The following is a 17,721-nucleotide window of genomic DNA, read 5'->3' on the forward strand; positions in this document are numbered from 1 at the left end:
GGTCAGGGCACATGCCCGGGTTGCAGGATCCATCCCCAGTAAGGGGCGTGCAGGAGGCAGCCGATCAATGACTCTGTCATCATTGATGTTTCTGTCTCTCTCTCTCCCTCTCCCTTCGTCTCTCTGAATTCAATAAAAATATTAAAACAAAAAGCAAAAAACAAACAAAAGTGGCCTGTTTGGTTAAACTTAGGTGAGTGTGCCTCTTGACCTCGTTCATTCTGCACCAGGTGGGGTTTTGGGCCAGCCCCTCCCTACTCAGCGCCACTCCTTCCTAGAGCTCCCAAGAAAGGCAGAGTCTCGGGCCCTGCCCCCGACCTAGGACAGATCCTGTACTTTGACAAAACCCTGGTGCTTCATATACGCGGTAAAGGCTGCAGGCAGCTCTCTCGAGAATTCTGCAGCGCCTGCCAACTCCAAGGGTGCATGATTTTCATCCAGTTAGTTTCAGCATTGCAAAGATCCCTGCAGGGAGCAGAACTTCCTGGCAGATGAGAGGAAGCAAATGGGAATGAGGGGCTGTTGGGGTGAGGCTGGTTACCCTGGAGATTGGGTGGTTCCCTGGCCTGTTAGCACAGAAAAGATGGAGTGTCCTGGCAGGTCGCTGAACGCCTCTTCCTCTCTTCACCCCCTCATCCTGAGCTGCTGGATTTACAACCCGGGCCGCATGTGTGTCTCGCTCGACCAGGAGGAGGTCAGCAGACCCTGCCATGAAAAACAAGCCCAGGCAGAGGGCCTGCTCCCCCGAGCTTGTTAGCGGGGAACACAATGGCCACTTGATGTTTTCCGAGGAAGGGTTCAGGCGGGTCACCCACGTGTTGGCATAAGCTCTTGGTACCCTCGCCAAGTGACTCATTCAAAATGGGAACATTTATTTGAGGGCATGTGTGACAATGCAGCTCTGGGAAAGAAAACGGGGTGTCAGTATCCATGTGCCCGGCTGGTCTCCCCTAAAATCACTGCTGTCATCCGCCTCCCTGAACTGGGGACTTGGCTGACGGGGTGTCCATTCACAAGTGGGGGCCCTCCCGGCAGGAGACGCCCCTCCTAACAGTAGATTATTGTGGAGCGCCTGGCCTGGGAGCCGGGCCTCGGGAGTACCGAGCAGGCACGCCGGAGCCACAGTCGTCGTCGGGAGGTGCTCTCGGGCTTGCCAACGCTTATTTGGCTCTGTGATTTACACATCTATTAGTCCAAGTGCCCAACAGCTTCAGATGCGTTGGGATTTTTTTGGAAAGATGAAAGATTGGGGGGCTACTTGAACATCTGTTCCAGTATCACTTGGGAAGTTTCAAGTCAGGCAAGTCTGTATTACCAGCCAGGATGGGATGTTCTATTCCCTGTGTAGGGAGTTAAAAAAAGAGAGTGGAAATAAGACATGAGTTTTTGCCTTGCCCTGTGGCATGGGGCTGGTGTCTGGGGCACCTCAAGAAGCAGCTTCGCTGTGGCAAAATAGGTTTCCTGCCCCGAGAGGGCCAGTGGATACGGGCTGCAGGGGTTGCACTGCCTGCCCTGGAAATGCTACCGCTGCGGCTCAGCTCTCAGTGCCTCTGGTCTCCCCTTGCGTCTCCGGGGACAAGGAGAGCAGATGAGTGTTCTGCGGTGTCACTGAGAACTCTGGCTCATGCGAGAGACCAGCTGGAGGCAAGCGCTGGGGTCTGTTCGAGACAGATGGCTCTGTCAAATTTGGCTCCGGGAAATTGTGCAAGACATGCGACACTTGGCGGGACTGCAGAGGCCTGGGCTCCCAGGGTGGCCTCAGGGGCCGACTCAGTGGGGCCCAGAAAGAATAGGAGAGTGGGGGGGCTCACTGCCTGCCTGCCTCCTGCACCACCCACTCCATGGTTTTAGGGAAGGACTTCTTGGAGCTTAACAACCACTTTCGTGCTCACAATGACCCTTGAGGCCTTTCATGATCTGCCCACTCCCCACCTCTGACCTCATCTCGCTCCACTCTAGCCCAGCTGGCCTTTCTATTCCTCGAACACACCAGCCATGTGGCTACCCCAGGGCCTTTGCACTTGCTGTTCCCTCTGCCTGGCATGCTCTTCCTCTTGCTATCTGGCTTCCTCTCTTCCTCTTGGGTCTGTCCTCCATTGTTACCTTCTCCGTGAGGCCTTTCATAACCACCCTATCCAAAATTCCAGGCTCCAATTTGACAATTTCTCTCCCACCTTCCAAGCGTTATTTCCTCCCTCCCATGTGTTGCTAACATGCTGTTTTACTTGTTAGCTGTCTGTCTCCCTTAACCCTACCGAAACCTAAGTCAGCTCCATTAGCTCCGTGGGTGGCCTGGTTTCTTCATGGCTGCGTGTGCACAGTTCCTGGAACAGTGCCTGGCACACAGTAGGTGCTTGACAAATATTTGTGGAAGGAAGAAATGAAGATCAGTGAGAAATAAGCAGTCGACAATATGTAGCCTCCCTCCCCCATTTTGACATTTTAAAAAATAATGAAAGAGGCACTGACTCTGAATTCCCCGGAGAATGTCAGAGCCGCAGTGGGGAGCCTCACAGGCAATAAAGCCACCTGGAAAATGAACAAAGACACAGAGCATGGAAGCCACCTGCCTGAGGTGACACCAAGCACCTCTGTGCCCACCTTGCCCACCCTGCAGCCTGAGCCGACTGTGAGGAGGATGTTGGGCAGCTTGGGAATCTGCGACATGTCAGGCACCAGCTGGGGACCTGAGAAGGTTCAAAGAGGATTTGATTTGTCTTAAGGAGCCCTTTGTCTGGGGAACACTCTGGTGTCACTTAGAATAGCAGAAATCAGGGATGCAGGCTGCTTCATAGAGGAGGGACCAGAGCCACATGGGGTTCTGTCTGGCTTCCTGGAGGAGGTGACATTTGTGCTTGTGTCAGTGGTATCTCTTGGGAGGCATTTCGGCCCCAGCAAAGCTGCAAAGCCAGGAGGCCAGTCTGTCAGCGTCCACACAAGTCACCCACCCTGGGGAGAGGGGGAGTGGGTGCTGAAATCCAGCTCCCCTCTGCCAATGAGCCATGAGCCCTGGCCTGGCAAAGCTTGGCGTGGCTGGCCCTAGGGATGCTGTGGGGAGAGGAAGTTGGCGAGAGAGCACTGGGGTCTGGCCACCCATCTGGCCTCCACCTGGGGTGGGGGATCAGTGCAGCAGCAGCCCTCACCACTGCCCCTGCCACCCCTCCCCTGCCCGGGGGTGCCCAAGCCCAGCCCAGCAGCCACTTTGTGGAAGAGCTCCTTTGTGCCTGTCTGGCTTTTGTGTTTTCTTTCCTTCCCGAAGCAACCAATCAGCATTTTCTGGATTCTTCTTTCCGAGAGACCTGCTACCACCGTTGCGAGGACACTGTGCCTCCCTGCCTCCTCCCCAGCTCCTCCCCATGTGCTGAATGGAGGGCTGTCTGCCCTTGCAGGACAGACGTGCCCACAGGGCTCAGGGTCGTGGCTTGGGCGCAGTGTGTGGCCTCTGCCAAGCAGGCAGGCTGGACCTCATCCCAGCCCCTCTTCTCCCTGCCAACCCCAGCTGCTGACCGGGCCCCTGGCCCCCAGGAGAGCCTCTCCACGTTGTCCTCACCCTGTGGGAGGCTGGGGGTGGAAGTCACGGCCAGCCAGCCGGCCATTCAGGAATGAGAGGCCGCCTCGCAGGCCTCTCTGTGGGATCATTCAGCGCCTGGCTCTGCCTCCTCCCTCCCTAGCACAGAACACTGTCCTTGCCGTTCTCACCACACAGGGCCCTTATTTCCCTTCATCTTTTATTAGAGCTGGTTTGGGGTTGACTGGGTCAGGCTCTGGGGACTTAGACAAAAATAAGGCAGCCCTGCTCCTGACCCTCAGAGCTTGGTAAGGAGGCAGAAAGGTAAACAAAATTACTACCCTCAACCTGGGAGTTTTCATCATCTCACAGTCGCAGCTACTTGCTGTGTATCTTTGGGCAAATTACTTAACCTCTCTGGGCCTTGAGTTCTCATCTGTAAGATGGGGATAATAATGCCTGTTACCTCTCTTGTGAAGAATAATTATTTGTGTGTTTGTGTGAAGATTAAGTTGTTTTATTTTTGTTCAGCTTTATTAAAGTATACTTTACATACAGTAAAACCCATGAGTTTTAAGAGTCTAATTCAGTGAGTTTTGACAAATGTATACAGTCATGCAACCACCGCCACAATCATCCCACAGAATGTCTCCATCGCTCCAGAACGTTTCACTGTGCTCTTTTGTAGTCAGTCCCTTCTCTGGACCCCAGCCCCTGGCAGCCACAATATGATGTCATTGCAGGTTTTCTGTCACTACGTCTGTGCCTTTTCCGTTAGCTAGTGGGCAGGTTAGAGGCCCATATTACTTTCCTGTGGTGATTTAGTTCTCAGCAAGTGTGTAAATGACCACAAAGTTGGTGGCTAAAAACAACAAATTTATTCTCTCAAGTCCAGGGGCCAGAAGTCTGAAAAGAAGGTGTCGGCAGGGTTGGTTCCTTCTAGAGGCGCAGAGGGAGAATCTGTTTGGGCCTCTCTCCCAGCTGCTGGTGGCCTCTGTGTGTGTGTGTCAGTCTCCGCATTCCATTCTCTCTGCCAGTGTCCAAATTCCCCTCTTCTCACAAGGACACCAGGCAGTGGATTTAGGGCCACCCTAATCCAGTATGATCTCATTCTAACTTGATTACATCTGCAAAGATCCTATTTCCAAATAAGGTCACATTCTGAGTTTCCTGGTAGACGTGAATTTTAGGGGGCACCTCTATGTGCCTCAGTCTGTCCATCTGTGCAGAGGGGTAAACAATAAGGCTGTTAATTAAATGAGATAACATGGGCAGAGACCCCAGAGTCCCTGAATCAGCCAGATCAGATGGCCTGTTCTTGCCAGCATCACTCCAGCAGTGGCAGTGACCCCTGAATCCCCTCCACTATCTGTCTTCTTTCCCTCCACACCAAAGCAACCACTACCCAAAGTTTGATATTTTAGGCTCCGTGCATATGGCTCTAGCTTTGTTTGGCTTGCTTCTAAACTCTGGATGCATGATCTGGAGCACATGTCCTCCAGCACCTGCTTAGGGCTTGAGGTTTACTCCAAGTGATTAATGTAGGTCCAGCCCATCCCTTTTCCTGGCTGCATAGTACTCCATGTATGCCATTTATTAACTCGTGTTTCATTGATGGAGGGGATTGTTTCTGGTGTCCTGCTATTACAGATGCTGTCTAGTCTACCTGATGCTCATGTGTGAGACTTTCTCAAGGGTTTGTGGCTGAATTTCACGGTGACAGGTGGGGTCATCTGTTTTTCTGGATCTTGCCAGCATGCTTTTCCCAAACCAGTTGTATCAGTTTTTCCTCCCCCTGCAGAATAGGAGACCATCTGGGCCCCATGTCCTCACCAATATTCACTTTCAAAAGTGGAAATTGAATGGAAAACTGGAGGCTAAGGGTGGATTGCAAGACATGGGAATGGAGGTCAGGACAGCAGCGAGCCACACTTGTACCTATGTAGACACGGAGGCAAGGGCGTAGCCTGCCTTTCTGGTTTTCAACACGTGGGTACCACCTGCTCTGTTTTAAGTCATTTAATTCTACCCACAACTCTCCCTTGCAGGTTCCATTGTCATCCCCATTTTGCAGGCAGGAAAACTAAGGCATAGAGAGGGTAAGTAACCAATCCAACGTCTGGCCAGCAGCAGAGTCAGGATTTGAGCCCAGTGGGCTGGGGCTGGATCTGTCCAGGTTCTTCTCAGGGAGTGTGTGGTGGTTTGACGGCTATGCCAGCTGTGGTCAACATCTGTTGGTCCCCTCAGGAGGACAGGGATCTCCTGTATGGCCTCTTTACCACCCTGCCTGCTGCTGTCGTCTCACCCAAAATACCCACCAGGCCCTAATAGAGACGCTGGTGCGAATGGATTCACTGCCTATGTTGACTGCATGTTGGGAACTGGGGGTGACAAGCGATTTTTTTAAACACAGCTCTGATTATCTGCAAGGCATGACAAACCACCCCAAACTTTTTATTATTATTATTATTATTGATCCTGACCCAAGGATATTTTTTCCATTGCGTTATCAGAGAGAGTGGAAGAGAGAGAGAAACATCGATGTGAGAGAGACACAGCGATTGGTTGCCTCCAGCACTGGGCCAGGGCCGGGGATCGAGCCCGCAGCTGGGGTACATGCCCTTGGCCGGAATCGAACCTGGGACCCTTTAGTCTGCAAGCCAACGCTCTAACCACTGAGCAGGCGGGCTAGGGCTAACCACCCCAAACTTAATGGCCTAAACCAATAACCATTTTATTGTGACCTCCCATGATCTGGGGCCCGACTAGGTTCAGCCAGGTGGTTGTCACTCAGGGTCTCTCGTGCGGTTTCTGTCACATGGGGGCTGGGCTGGGAAGATTCAAGTAGGAGAGCAGAAACAGCTGGGACTCCCCAGGTCTCTCTCTCCCCTTCTCATGGTCTCCCCACGTGTTCTCTCCGGTATGGTGGCTTCAGGGTAGCCCTGCTTCTTACATGGTGGTCCAGGATTCCCAGGGTGTGTGTCCAGAGGGAGAAAGAGGGGACAGGGTGCAACAGGCAGAAGCTGTGCGGCGTTGATTGAGGTGAAGTTCATGAACAGAATTAACCATTTTTAAGTGTGCATTTCAGTGGCATTTCATACTTTCACTATATTGTGCAACCATCCCCTCGGTCCAGTTCCAAAATATTTTCAACACCCCCAAAGGAAACCCTGTATTCAGTAAGCAGTTGCTCCCATTGCTCCTTCCCCCGTCCCTGCCAACCACCAATCTGCTTTCTGTCTCTATGGATTTTCCTACTCTGGTCGTTTCATAGGGATGGAATCATACAATACATGGCCTTTTGTGACTGGTTTCTTTCTCTCAGCACAATGTTTTCGAGTCTCATCCACGCGGTAGCCTGCCGGAGCTTCATTCCTTAACAAATCAGGGGTGGGGAACGTCCGGCCCGAGGGCCATATACGTGTACAAATGGGTGTACTGTCGGGCTGTGGGTGGGCAGGCCAGCCAGGGAAGGGGAGGCAGGCAGACTGGCCCCCTGCATTTTGCCTGGTTGTTGTCAGGGGAAGGGGAGTGGGGAAGTGGACATTTCCACCCACTTGAGTCCCTGACTTGGGCCCATAGACTCTTGGGGGGTGAGACGGAGCCTCACTCTGCCATCTCTGGAGGTGATGTCCCTGCAGGTCCCAGGCAAGGGCTACTGGAGCTTAGGGGGGTCCTCCTGGCTCCCCCTCAGCATGGACGTGGAAAAGGGTGAAGAGACGCTGGGGTTCCCCCTGTAACATCATGGTCTCATCCCCCTTAAGCCAGAGACGAGAGAAATCCCAAGGCTGCCACCCTCCCATTTTCTCTTCTTAATGAGTTTCATGTAGGGCTTTTCATTTCCTTAATCAACAATTGCTTCTCAGAAGTCTGAGAAGAAGGGACTCCCTGCCCTGGAGGAGTTTTATGATCTGATGGGAAAGTCGGGACACAAACACATGGTCTCATCCTCATGTTACTAAGTCAGCCCCGCGGATCCGCACTCTCATGGACCCGAGCAGCTCTTGGAGGCAGGATGAAAGTTCTCAGTGCCCCAAAGGGCCGCCCGCTAGGTGCTCAGAGGGTGGGCTCCCACATCTGGGATGGAAGGCCGGCCCTGGGAGGAGTCAGGGGAGGAATATGACCCCAGGGGTCCTAGGAGGCCATGCTATGGGGGGTGGGGGCTTCCGTTGAACCACAAGGTTTGGTTCCGGTGGGATTTGGGTGAGTGGCCTCACAGTGGGCCCAGGGCACACGGATGAGGATGGTGAGATTTCAGCAACAGGTCCTTCTGGGAGAGCGAGAAAAAAGGTAGGTCGAGGCCCCATCAGGGGCACCCTGGTGGAGTTGATTCTGTGGGCAGCAGGGCGGCATTGAAGGTTTTCGACAATCAGACAAGTGACATAATGAGAATTCTTCCCTTAGACATCTGTCAGTTTCCTGTTGGGGGCCAGCACTGGGCATTTAACAAGCAGCCTTTGCCTGCAGAGTCGGGGAGATACAGGGGAAGGAGCTGCGCTCACCCTAGCTGAGACTGGGAGTGGCAGAGCCTGGTCCAGGACTGCCCCTCAGGGAAGCCATTTGGGGAAGAGTGGTCTCCTCAGGGGATCCGTCTCGAACTCAGCCAACCAGCAACCCTGTACTAACTCAACAGCTCAAGGTGGGCCAACTCGGGCACTGGCTTTCTGTGGTTGCTTAACAAATGACTGCAAACTCGGTAGCTACAGTGACACAAATGGATTCTCCTACACATCTGGAGGTCAGAAGTCCAACATGGGCCTCACTGAGCTAAAACCAGGGTGTTGGCAGGGCTGGTTCCTTGCCTTTTCTAGCTTCTGGAGACTGCCCATAATCCTTGGCTTGGGGCCCCTTCCATCTTCAGAGCCGGCAGTGTTGCATCTCTGTGACCTGATTCCATAGTCACCTCTCCCACTCACCACAGCCAGGAAACCACCCAGCAATCCAGCATCATCTCCCCATCTCAAGGTCCTTAACTTAATCACATCTGCAAAGTCTCTTTTGCTATATAAGGTCACATATGTTCAGATTCTGGGGGTTAGGGCAGACACAGTTTGGGGGTGCCATTATCCTATCTGCCTCACACTGGATGACCAGTTAGCTAGACAGGTAGAGGCCAATAAAGAGGGGCAGGAGAGAAATCCAAAGCCTGGAGATGTAGGGGACCCTCCCCACCCCAAGAAGAGGGAATAGACCAACTAAACTTGCCACCAAAGGATAGGGAGCACGGGCCAGGGGTGGTCTGGGGCAAGGAGGGGAAAGCAAGAGCGTGAGGCAGAGACCTGACCTTGGGTGAGCATGTTTCCATTTCTCAAGGTCGATTTGCCCAGAAGAGAGTCTCCGTTTGTAGCAGCCAGCCTGGACAGTGGTACCCCTCTGGATGAAGGACCCCACAGTTCCAGGAAGGTGCTTTGTTAAGGGACTTCTTTCTGACATTGCTGTTGGGGTCTGGAACGCCCTCTTCAGCTGATTGACACCCTTGGTCCATGAGAAGGGGCCTCTGGGAGGATCATCTCTTTTTCTGGCCCTGACAAAAGAGACCTCATGTATTTTAAAATAATTAGACAGATTCAAGCCCCGATGATGATTCGTGAGTGTGGACACTTGTGTGGATGGGGCGGAACTTTCAGGACGGGGCTGTCAAAGTTCATGTAGCTACATGTGCACCGTCTTGTCTTCAGAGAGAAAAATGCATTTGGGGCTGACCTGGCAAGTCTAGGAAATGTGATGGCCAAACACTACCTTGGTCATTAATGGGTTTAGTTCTGAATGGCCGGGGCACTGAGTCTGACATGACAGAATTTTTGTGTCTGTTCGGGAATTGGCCGGTCCTCAGGGCAGCAAGCTGGTGGGTGGCAGCCAGGCTTTTGGGTCCATCTGGCCTTCCTGTGTGCCACCAGCCAGCCAGCCCTCACCTGGCCTCAGGGAAAGCCCAGGCTGCCCCCACGCCCACTTCCACCTCACAGACGGCTGAGGCCGAGTGCCTTGCCCAAGGTGGCAGGGGGTGTCCCAGTGGGCCTGCCTCTGGTCATCCGGTGGGCTTGCTCCTGCTTTTAGGATTCAAGCGCAGCACGTTCCATCTGAGGCCTCTGCTGCACCCCTTGCTCTGCAGAAATCAAACTGGGTTTAACTGTAGACTTAATTACATTTTTTATTATGTTAAACTATATCATATAAAATATGCCATTTTAATCATTAAGTATGCAATCAGTGGCGTTAATTACATTCACAGTGTTATACAGCCATCACCACTATTCATCTCCAGCACTTTCTCATCTTTCCAAACAGAAACTCTGAACCCATTCAGTAATAAGTCCCCACTCCCCTCCAGCCAGCTCCTGGTATTCTCTAATCTACTTTCTGCCTCCATGACTTTCCCTGTTCTAGATATGTCCTATACATAGAATCATACAATAATTGTCCTTGTGTCTGGCATCTTTCACTCAGCATAATGTATTCCAGGTTTATCCATGTTGTGGCATGTGTCAGAGCTTCACTCCTTTTCATGGCTGAGTAATATTCCATTGTATGGATGGACTACGTTGTGATTATCTATTCACCCACTAAGGATTGCGTTTTTCCAGCAGTCGCTATGTGCCTACCTCAGTTCTCACAATGGCCCTCTGATTTAGATGCAGCCTCACCCCATGTTGTGGATGAGAAGACTGAGGATTTGCAAAGTTAAGCAACTTGTCCCTGCCCACCCATGTAGCATGTGCTGTGCTGGGGCACCCTCAGGTGGTTGAACTCCACACCCCTTACCTTAAGCCCCCCAGCTGGCCTGCCTCTTGTTTATTTGGGGGTGTGGTGGGGCTGGAGGAACAGTAGTCGATGCTGGGCAGCTGGTCCCCAGGAGCTGGAGCTGCAGAGCTCACTGACCTCTCTGGCCCCTTGAGCATCCTGGATGGGAGCATTCCGCGAGAGGGTCCAGAGTTCTTCCGCAGGGGCTGCCTTTACTTCCTTCTTGACATCCTCCCCCCTGCGCAGATTTCCCACACAGTTCCAGCTGCCAGCTCTCTGAAGTGGCACAAAACCTTCCCAGACCCATAGGACTTGGCTGGCACCCCCCCCTCTCACCTCACATGGCGCCTTGGCGTTGGCGTCAGGGAGGTTGCCAAGCCCGCTGCAGGAATGTTTATGGTTAAACCTCCCAAGTCGAGACCGAGACCGTGTTGCATTTTACAAGCCCAGCAGAGTGGTGCCCTCCGAGAGTGTTTGCTAATAACCCAGGCAGCTGGCAGAAGTGGCCCGCATTGGGGGGAGGGGGGGAGATGCATGAAATTCCTGGGGTCCATTGAAGAGCTGCTGGAATATGGGGTGTCCCCGGGAGGTGGGTTCTGAGGGTAATGAGTGGTCTCCAGAAAATTCAATCTCCTCCTAAAAGTCTGCCCTTTCCTGCATAAGCCGCACTTTAGTTAAAATGGGACGAGTGGGGCCTGGTGTTGGGAGCGATTAGGTTTATCCCAGGCTGCTCTAAAGGAGCAACGGAGAGGAAATCCGCCAAAGTAGCATTGTTGGGCTGAGCTAGGGCTTTTCTCTGGTCTGTGATGTCTAGGCGGGGACAGTGCCTTCTCACCATCATCTCTCACCAGCTCTGTTGCTGTCTGCGTCTCGTCTCTCTTTGCCCTTGAAACAAGGTCCTGTCTCCCTAGGTCTCCTCCCAGGGCAGGTCAGAGAGGTCTCCCCTCAGGCAGCAGCCCAGCCTAGGTGCACCCTCCTTCCAGATGCCACAGAGGCCCTGGGTGTCAGACCCTACTGTTTGTCTCATAAAATGAGCACAGCTAGAAGCCCGCAACCTTGCCCCCAAACCTGCCCGTCCACTTCCAGGGTCCTGCAATCAATTCAGGTACGGACCAGCCTGAACAGGCCATGCCGGCGGGAGGGAGGAACAAGCTGATCTGGGTTCCATGACCCAGGCAGGCAACTCTGTCCTCGGTGGATCAGAACTCGAGAACCGGCGGGACTCTCTAGGCAGGGACCCTCCCAGATCTCCCCACCCAGCTCAGCTGCAAGCAGCCCTCTGAACAGCTGTTAATGGCTGCCCCAGATCTCCAAATCTTCCACTTCCAATTTCACATCTTAGAATGTCACCTGGGGGAGGAGACACAGCCCAGGAAGGGAGAGAGGAAATAAAAGGGAGAGAGAGGGAGCTCGAACGCACACTGTAATCTTCGCTCCGCGGCTCAGCTTTCAGGAGCCCCAATTAATCATTATTAATTTAATCCAGGATGACTCAGAGTCGTCCTGACAAGAGATCAGGCACGATTTATCCCACCTGCTCAGGGACGACCTTATCAGAATTCAATGAATTCGTCATTGCATTAAGTGAGGACCCTAATGACTCTCTTGTCTGCCCAGTTTACTGAATGACCATCAGCCGCAAATGACTCATGGCCTCCCCATCCCCACGATGCTGCTGTCAGGGCTTTTCATGGACAGTACGGGGGGGGGGGGGGAGGGGCTAGGCTCAGGCAGGAGATCAGCCTGTCCCCTTCTCCAGCATGAGAGCATAATTTTCTGCTCTGGTGCCAGCCGTTTTCAAATGCATTTGTGCATCAGAATCACTAGCGGTGCTGGTTTACAATGTGAGTTACAGGGGCCTCAGTCCCAGAGCTGCTGATTCAGAAGGTGTGGGTTGGGGCCCAGGAACCTGCATTTTCCATGAGCACTCCTGGTAATTCTGATTGATACGAAGGCCTGTGTGTCTCAACCTGAGAGCACTGTGAGCTCCTTGAGATAAGTTCCAGGCCTTACCCATTGCCACCACTTGATGTATTAGGCAGGGCAGGTGATGCTAGCTCCTATAACAAATGGCCCCAAATTTTCCATGGTTAATGCAGAATCATGGTCCAATAGGGTGTTCAGTAGAACCTCCATGAGATGGTTCAGGGGCCCAGGTGCTGCCATCTCTTAGGACCTTGGAGTCCCCCCCTCTGCTAGTCCATCTAGCAGATGGTGGGAGATGGTGCAGTCGTGACATGACTTCCACTTGCATTCCAATAGTCAGAACTAGTCCTGTGGCCCCCACCTAGAGATGATGGGGCAGAAAACTTTGCTTCTCTGTGTGTCAGGGAGAGAAAGTGGATTTGGTGATCATCGGCCTGTCTCTGCCTCACCCAAGGCATTGCAGGGTTCCCAGCACGTGCCTGGCATTCAGGCAAGGTGGCCAAGTGACTGGAGGCTTTCCATCTGATTGGGTTCATCTCTGGGGCTCCAGGATATACTCCAGCCATGGTAATTCTAAAGGTTGGGAAGTACCCTAGGAAGTGAGGTGCTTTGGGCATCAGATCCAAGTTTCTTTTTTTTTTCTTTTTTTTTTTTAATATATCTTTATTGATTTCAGAGAAAGGAAAGGAGAGGGAGAGAGATAGAAACATCAATGATGAGAGAGTCATTGATCGAGCCCGCAACCCAGGCATGTGCCCTGACCAGGAATCGAACCCCGATCGTCTGGATCCTAGGTTGATGTTCAACCCCTGAGCCACGCCTGGCCGGGCCAGATCCAAGTTTCAATGCTAAATCACTACCCAGATGTTCCCAGTCTAGAAGCCCATCCTGATAATGTTACTGCTCACCTTTGGCTAGTGGTGGGTGGTGGCTGTTGTCATTCCCTATCTGTCCCTCTAACGATGCTCCTGCAGGGAGACCTCCCTGTCACCAGAGGGCGCTGAAATGCCCTCTGAACTAGAACCAGCACCTGTGGTAATCCTAGTAGCTGGAATTTAGCGAGAGCTTGCTGTGCCAAGAGTTTTACCTCAACCCTCACAACAACCCTGGGTGGCAGGTTCTACTGTTACTCCCATTTTAAAGATAAAGAAACTAAGGCACAGAGAGGTGAAGCAGCCTGCCCAAGGCCCCACAGCTCACAAACTGCAGATAAGGTTACAAATATGATGGCTAGGAGCAGGCCTCTTATACTCCAGGAAACCTGGAGAAAGTGACTTTAACCTGGACCTGCCTCAGTTTCCCCATGGGGTGAAAACAAGATGTACCCCTTAGGATTAAATGAGAGAATGTGTGTGAAGTGCCTGGCATGGGGTGAGTTCCCAGTAAATGAAGCATCTGGGCTGGTGAGAGCTCCTGCTTTAACATGCTGGGATCTTTAATCGAGTCTCTTGTAAGCTCTGAGCATAAGGGCTATGCCCTACACTTTTCCATGCACTCCTTAGAGCTGGCCAGGACGTCCTCACTGACTGGCTATGGAAGTATTCACCTCCTGGCTCCAGACAAAGACAGTGACCCAAACTGGGAGAGCAGGACTAGGAGCAGTCCTGGGGGCAGGAGAAGATTCCAGAGTGAGAGTTTGACAAGAATAAGAAAAAATGTTGGAAAGTGCCTTCAGAGGCCCTCAGGGGACTTTGCAAGCTTAGAGGGCAGGGTGATTGCTGTGTGTCCTCTCTGCATCAGGCGCCCGAAGTCATAGACTATCAGAGCACAGAAGGGCCTCAGAGATAGCTTTCTTGTTTCATGATGGGGAAACTGAGTCCCAGAGGGAGGAAGGGATTGATCACCCTGTTGTTTTGTGCGGAGCCTGGAGTTGCCCCAGCTGATGCCTGGACTGGTTGTCTGTCATGATCCACAGCTTGGCGAGAATGAGCACTCAGGTGGAGTGGGGGACCCTCTTTTCAGAAGTTACTGGGCACCCACAGTGCCTGGTGGCTTGGGCTCCTGGCTCACCCCTTTGGGCATCACAGGTGAGGTGGGGTAACCTCAGGGCAGCTCCATTTCAATGCAGGAGAAGCACAAGGCTGTGGTTTTAGAAAGGAAAGGGAAAGAGGGGCTTTTGGAATTGAAACCCCTAGTGAGCAGCTGCCGAGTGGGTGGTCCTGTTGCCTTGAACCAACCAGACCTGGTGTCAGCTGGGAAAGTGAAAAACTGCCTGCTGGCAGCTGGACCACGACTTTCCTGCTGAACATAAGTAACGCTGGCACTCAAGACTGCACTGGGAACAAGACAGCCACAAGATGATCAAAAGTCTCCTCTTCCACTAGCATCCCTGACTGCTGCTCTTCAGCCAGCACAACTCTAGCCTCCTAGAGAAAATTAAGATCCCCCATTACCAAATAGCCTCTGCTTTAGAACAGCATCCAGCCCAGAGCAGCACCCACCTCCTTAAAGCCCGCTTAGGGCCATGTGCCCAGCCCAGTGCTGTTAGAGCTGCCCCCTCCGCCCATGGTTCAGCCCTGCTCCGCATATGGGACATGCTGCGTTACCCAGGCTCGTGCTTGCTTCAGAGCACAAGGTAAACCTGACTGCAGGCAATCCTGGTGGGCTTGCTGGTGGGCCCTGCCCAGGCCAGGCTGCTCCCTGCGGTGGGCGTGGGGAGTGTCAGATTCTTCCCACCCAGGGGGGACTGAGGAGCAGTGGTCCTAGACTCTAGCTGCATGTGACAACCACCTGGGGAGCTTTTAACAAAAGCCTGATGCCCTGGCCCTGCCCAGACCAACTAAACTGGAATCTCTGACCATGGACCTCAGGCCTCAGTGTTGCGTAAATTTCCCCTGTGGTTCTGATATGCAGCCAGAGTTCGGAATTGCTGTGCTAGAGACAGAGCAAGAACCTTCCTCTGATAGTTTATTGGCTGCCAGTGTCCCTAAAGCACCCTCCAGCTCTGGCTGTGTTCCCGCTCAGCTGCATTTCCTAATTCTCCCAGCTCAGGGCAGGAGTGGGAAGGCAGGTGCCAGGTCCTGGGAGGCAGGCCAGGTCCCGGGAGCCACACCACTGTCGAACAGGGTAAGGGGGCTGGAGATGCTTAATCATGGGATGCATAGCGTCTCTTCCTACATGTTGGATGTGTGGTGCAGAAAATAAGTAGATCTATTCTGGATGGAGCCAAGAATGGGGGTGAAGTTCCAGGAGAAAGGGTTTGACTCCATAGGGAAGGAAGTTTCTAGCAATTTTAGGCCATCCGGAGAGTGGGCTGCCTCTGGCCCCAGGCAAGGCCACAGGAGGCAAATTTGAGGGAGTGGTGGGTTGACGGAGTGGCTTTTAGGCAAAGCATTTTCCACAGAGGAGAGCCCTACACAGAGTCAGTTCACACGGGGAGAGCAGAGGTGAACCTGGGTGTTCCAGTTCCCAGTGGTACTTCCGCCAGGAACTGGGACCCAAGCTCGCTTTGGGAGAGAAGGAGGCCTGGTGTCCAAACCCAGCTCACACCATCTAGGATTCTAGCCCAGAGCACCAGTGTGGGGGCCCCAGTACCTTGCAATTCAGGACAGGAGAGGTGGTTCTGCATGGTGGACCCAGCTTTAGGGTTTGGGGAGGGTTTGTGCTCAGGTCACACAGACAGACTACAGCAGACCTACTGCTCGGGGACTGGGGTGGGGGGAGCTCAGGCATGGCTCCCCTGCTGATGCGTAACTTCTAAGGGATTTCAAATAGTGTGCTCAGTGGGAAGCAGGGACCCTCCCCATCAGATTGGGCAGCTTCTTGCCAGTGGCCACTCCTTCCTCTTCTTTCTTTTCTATGCTCTCTCTGGTTTAGCCATCTGCAAGGTTTGGAGCCGTCCCCAAGCCTGCCCTCACCTCTTCCACCAATGCAGAGCTGGGGAGTCCCCAAGACCACTCTCAGGTCTGATAATTTTGCTATAAGGACTCAACTCAAAGCTGAGAGCTGTGATAGTCACCAATGTGGTTTAGGACAGTGAAAGGATCTAGACTAAAGATGGCCATGGGCACAAGCATGTGGGGCGGGTCCAGGAGAGGTCCGGACACACAGCTCCCAGGTGTCCCTTCCCCATGGAATCAGGACAGCGTTAACTCCTCGGGGCAACAATGGTGACACATGCACGGAGTGTCACAACCAGGGATGTTCACCTGGCCCTCGGCATCCAGACACGAAGATATGGCTGACCTCCCACGTGGGGGACCTTAGCCTCCAGCCCCTCTGAGGTTGCCCAAGATGCCCACCATAAGTGGCACTGAAGCCTAGACTATAGGGGTGGCCCAAGGCCCCAGGTAAACAGACACTGTGATCCAGCAGGCCATTCCAAGGGCCTGTAGGTCCCTCCTGGAGCCAAGGGCAGGGCCAGACCTCTCTGGACACGGTTCATTCTTCATCGCTTACAGACAGCTACCTGGAGTTCAGGAAATTGGGACTCAGCTTGTTGAAGCAGGTATTGGGTTCTTGATATACAGGGAAGGATATAGGCTGTGCTTACAATGTTGACAGCTTCCTCCAGGGCAAGAGAGGGATTTAGCCACAAACTTTGGGGAGCCTTGAATAAGTGTCAGAGTCTCGGCTTCCTCATTTTTGAGGTAGAATTAAGAGCTGCTTCCTCTGTAAATTAAAAGGAGCCATCTAAAGGAACTGTCAGCTCTGAAGACCTCACTGCATGTAACTGATGTCTCAGCCCGGGGGAAGGGCTATTGTCATTACTATCTCATGGATGCTGAGCCCAGCTTCCAGGAGGACCCTGAAGGAACCTTTGGGGCAGCCAGGAGAAAGGACACATCTTAAGACACTAGATGGAGTGTCAAAACAGACAGCACCTCTGCTTCTTAGGCCTATAATGCCATCCTCAAATATCAGCACCCATTTTAAGCCACAAAGTGCAATGCTGATGACAGACAAAAACACAGGGACTTCATTTAAACTGCTCAAAAACAAACTCCCCAAGAACTTTAAAAGCAACTGCCGCCCAGGCAGGTGGCTCAGTGGTTGAGCATCGACCTATGAGAAGATCGAGGTTCGATTCCCAGTCAGGGCACAGGCCCGGGTTGCAGGCTCGATTCCCAGTGGGGGGCGTGCAGGAGGCAGCTGATCAATGACTCTCTTATCATTGATGTTTCTGTCTCTCTCTCCCTCTCCCTTCTTCTCTGAAATCAATAAAAATATATTAAATAATAATAATAAAAGCAACTGCCCCCCAAAAGATCTTCCAGAGGCAAGCCTGGCTTGACATTGCCATGTATATCGAAAAAGAATGAAATACATACATTTTCAATGCTTTGCCAGTGCAAGGCTCGCAGTAATACATTTGTTGAATTGTGCAAGGCAGACTGCCTCCCTCCATTTAGTCTAAATCAGCAAGGTTTTGACCAGAAGCTCTTTGGAGAGACCGGGGCAGGTTCAGCATTCTAAGATCGTGTTTTCTGTTACCATAACCCACAGGAGAAGGCTCCCCCGGCGGGTGACTATGCTGCTTCGGATGGAGGCATTTCCGCTGACTCGGAGCTTTCCAAGGGTTCACATGGGCACGTGGTAGTGCGGGAGTG

The 17,721-nt window shown here is 52.7% G+C and overlaps 1 protein-coding gene across 3 annotated transcripts in view; it reads left to right on the top strand.

Annotated features, from left to right (window-relative positions):
• Positions 1-17,721, top strand: part of GSE1 (Gse1 coiled-coil protein) — a 401,187-nt gene that overhangs the window by 94,559 nt on the left and 288,907 nt on the right. The gene's annotated exons all lie outside the window — the stretch shown is intronic.

This window comes from Miniopterus schreibersii (genome assembly GCF_964146895.1).
Source record: "Miniopterus schreibersii genome assembly, chromosome: 18".
In the NCBI taxonomy this organism is placed as follows: Eukaryota; Metazoa; Chordata; class Mammalia; order Chiroptera; family Miniopteridae; genus Miniopterus; species Miniopterus schreibersii.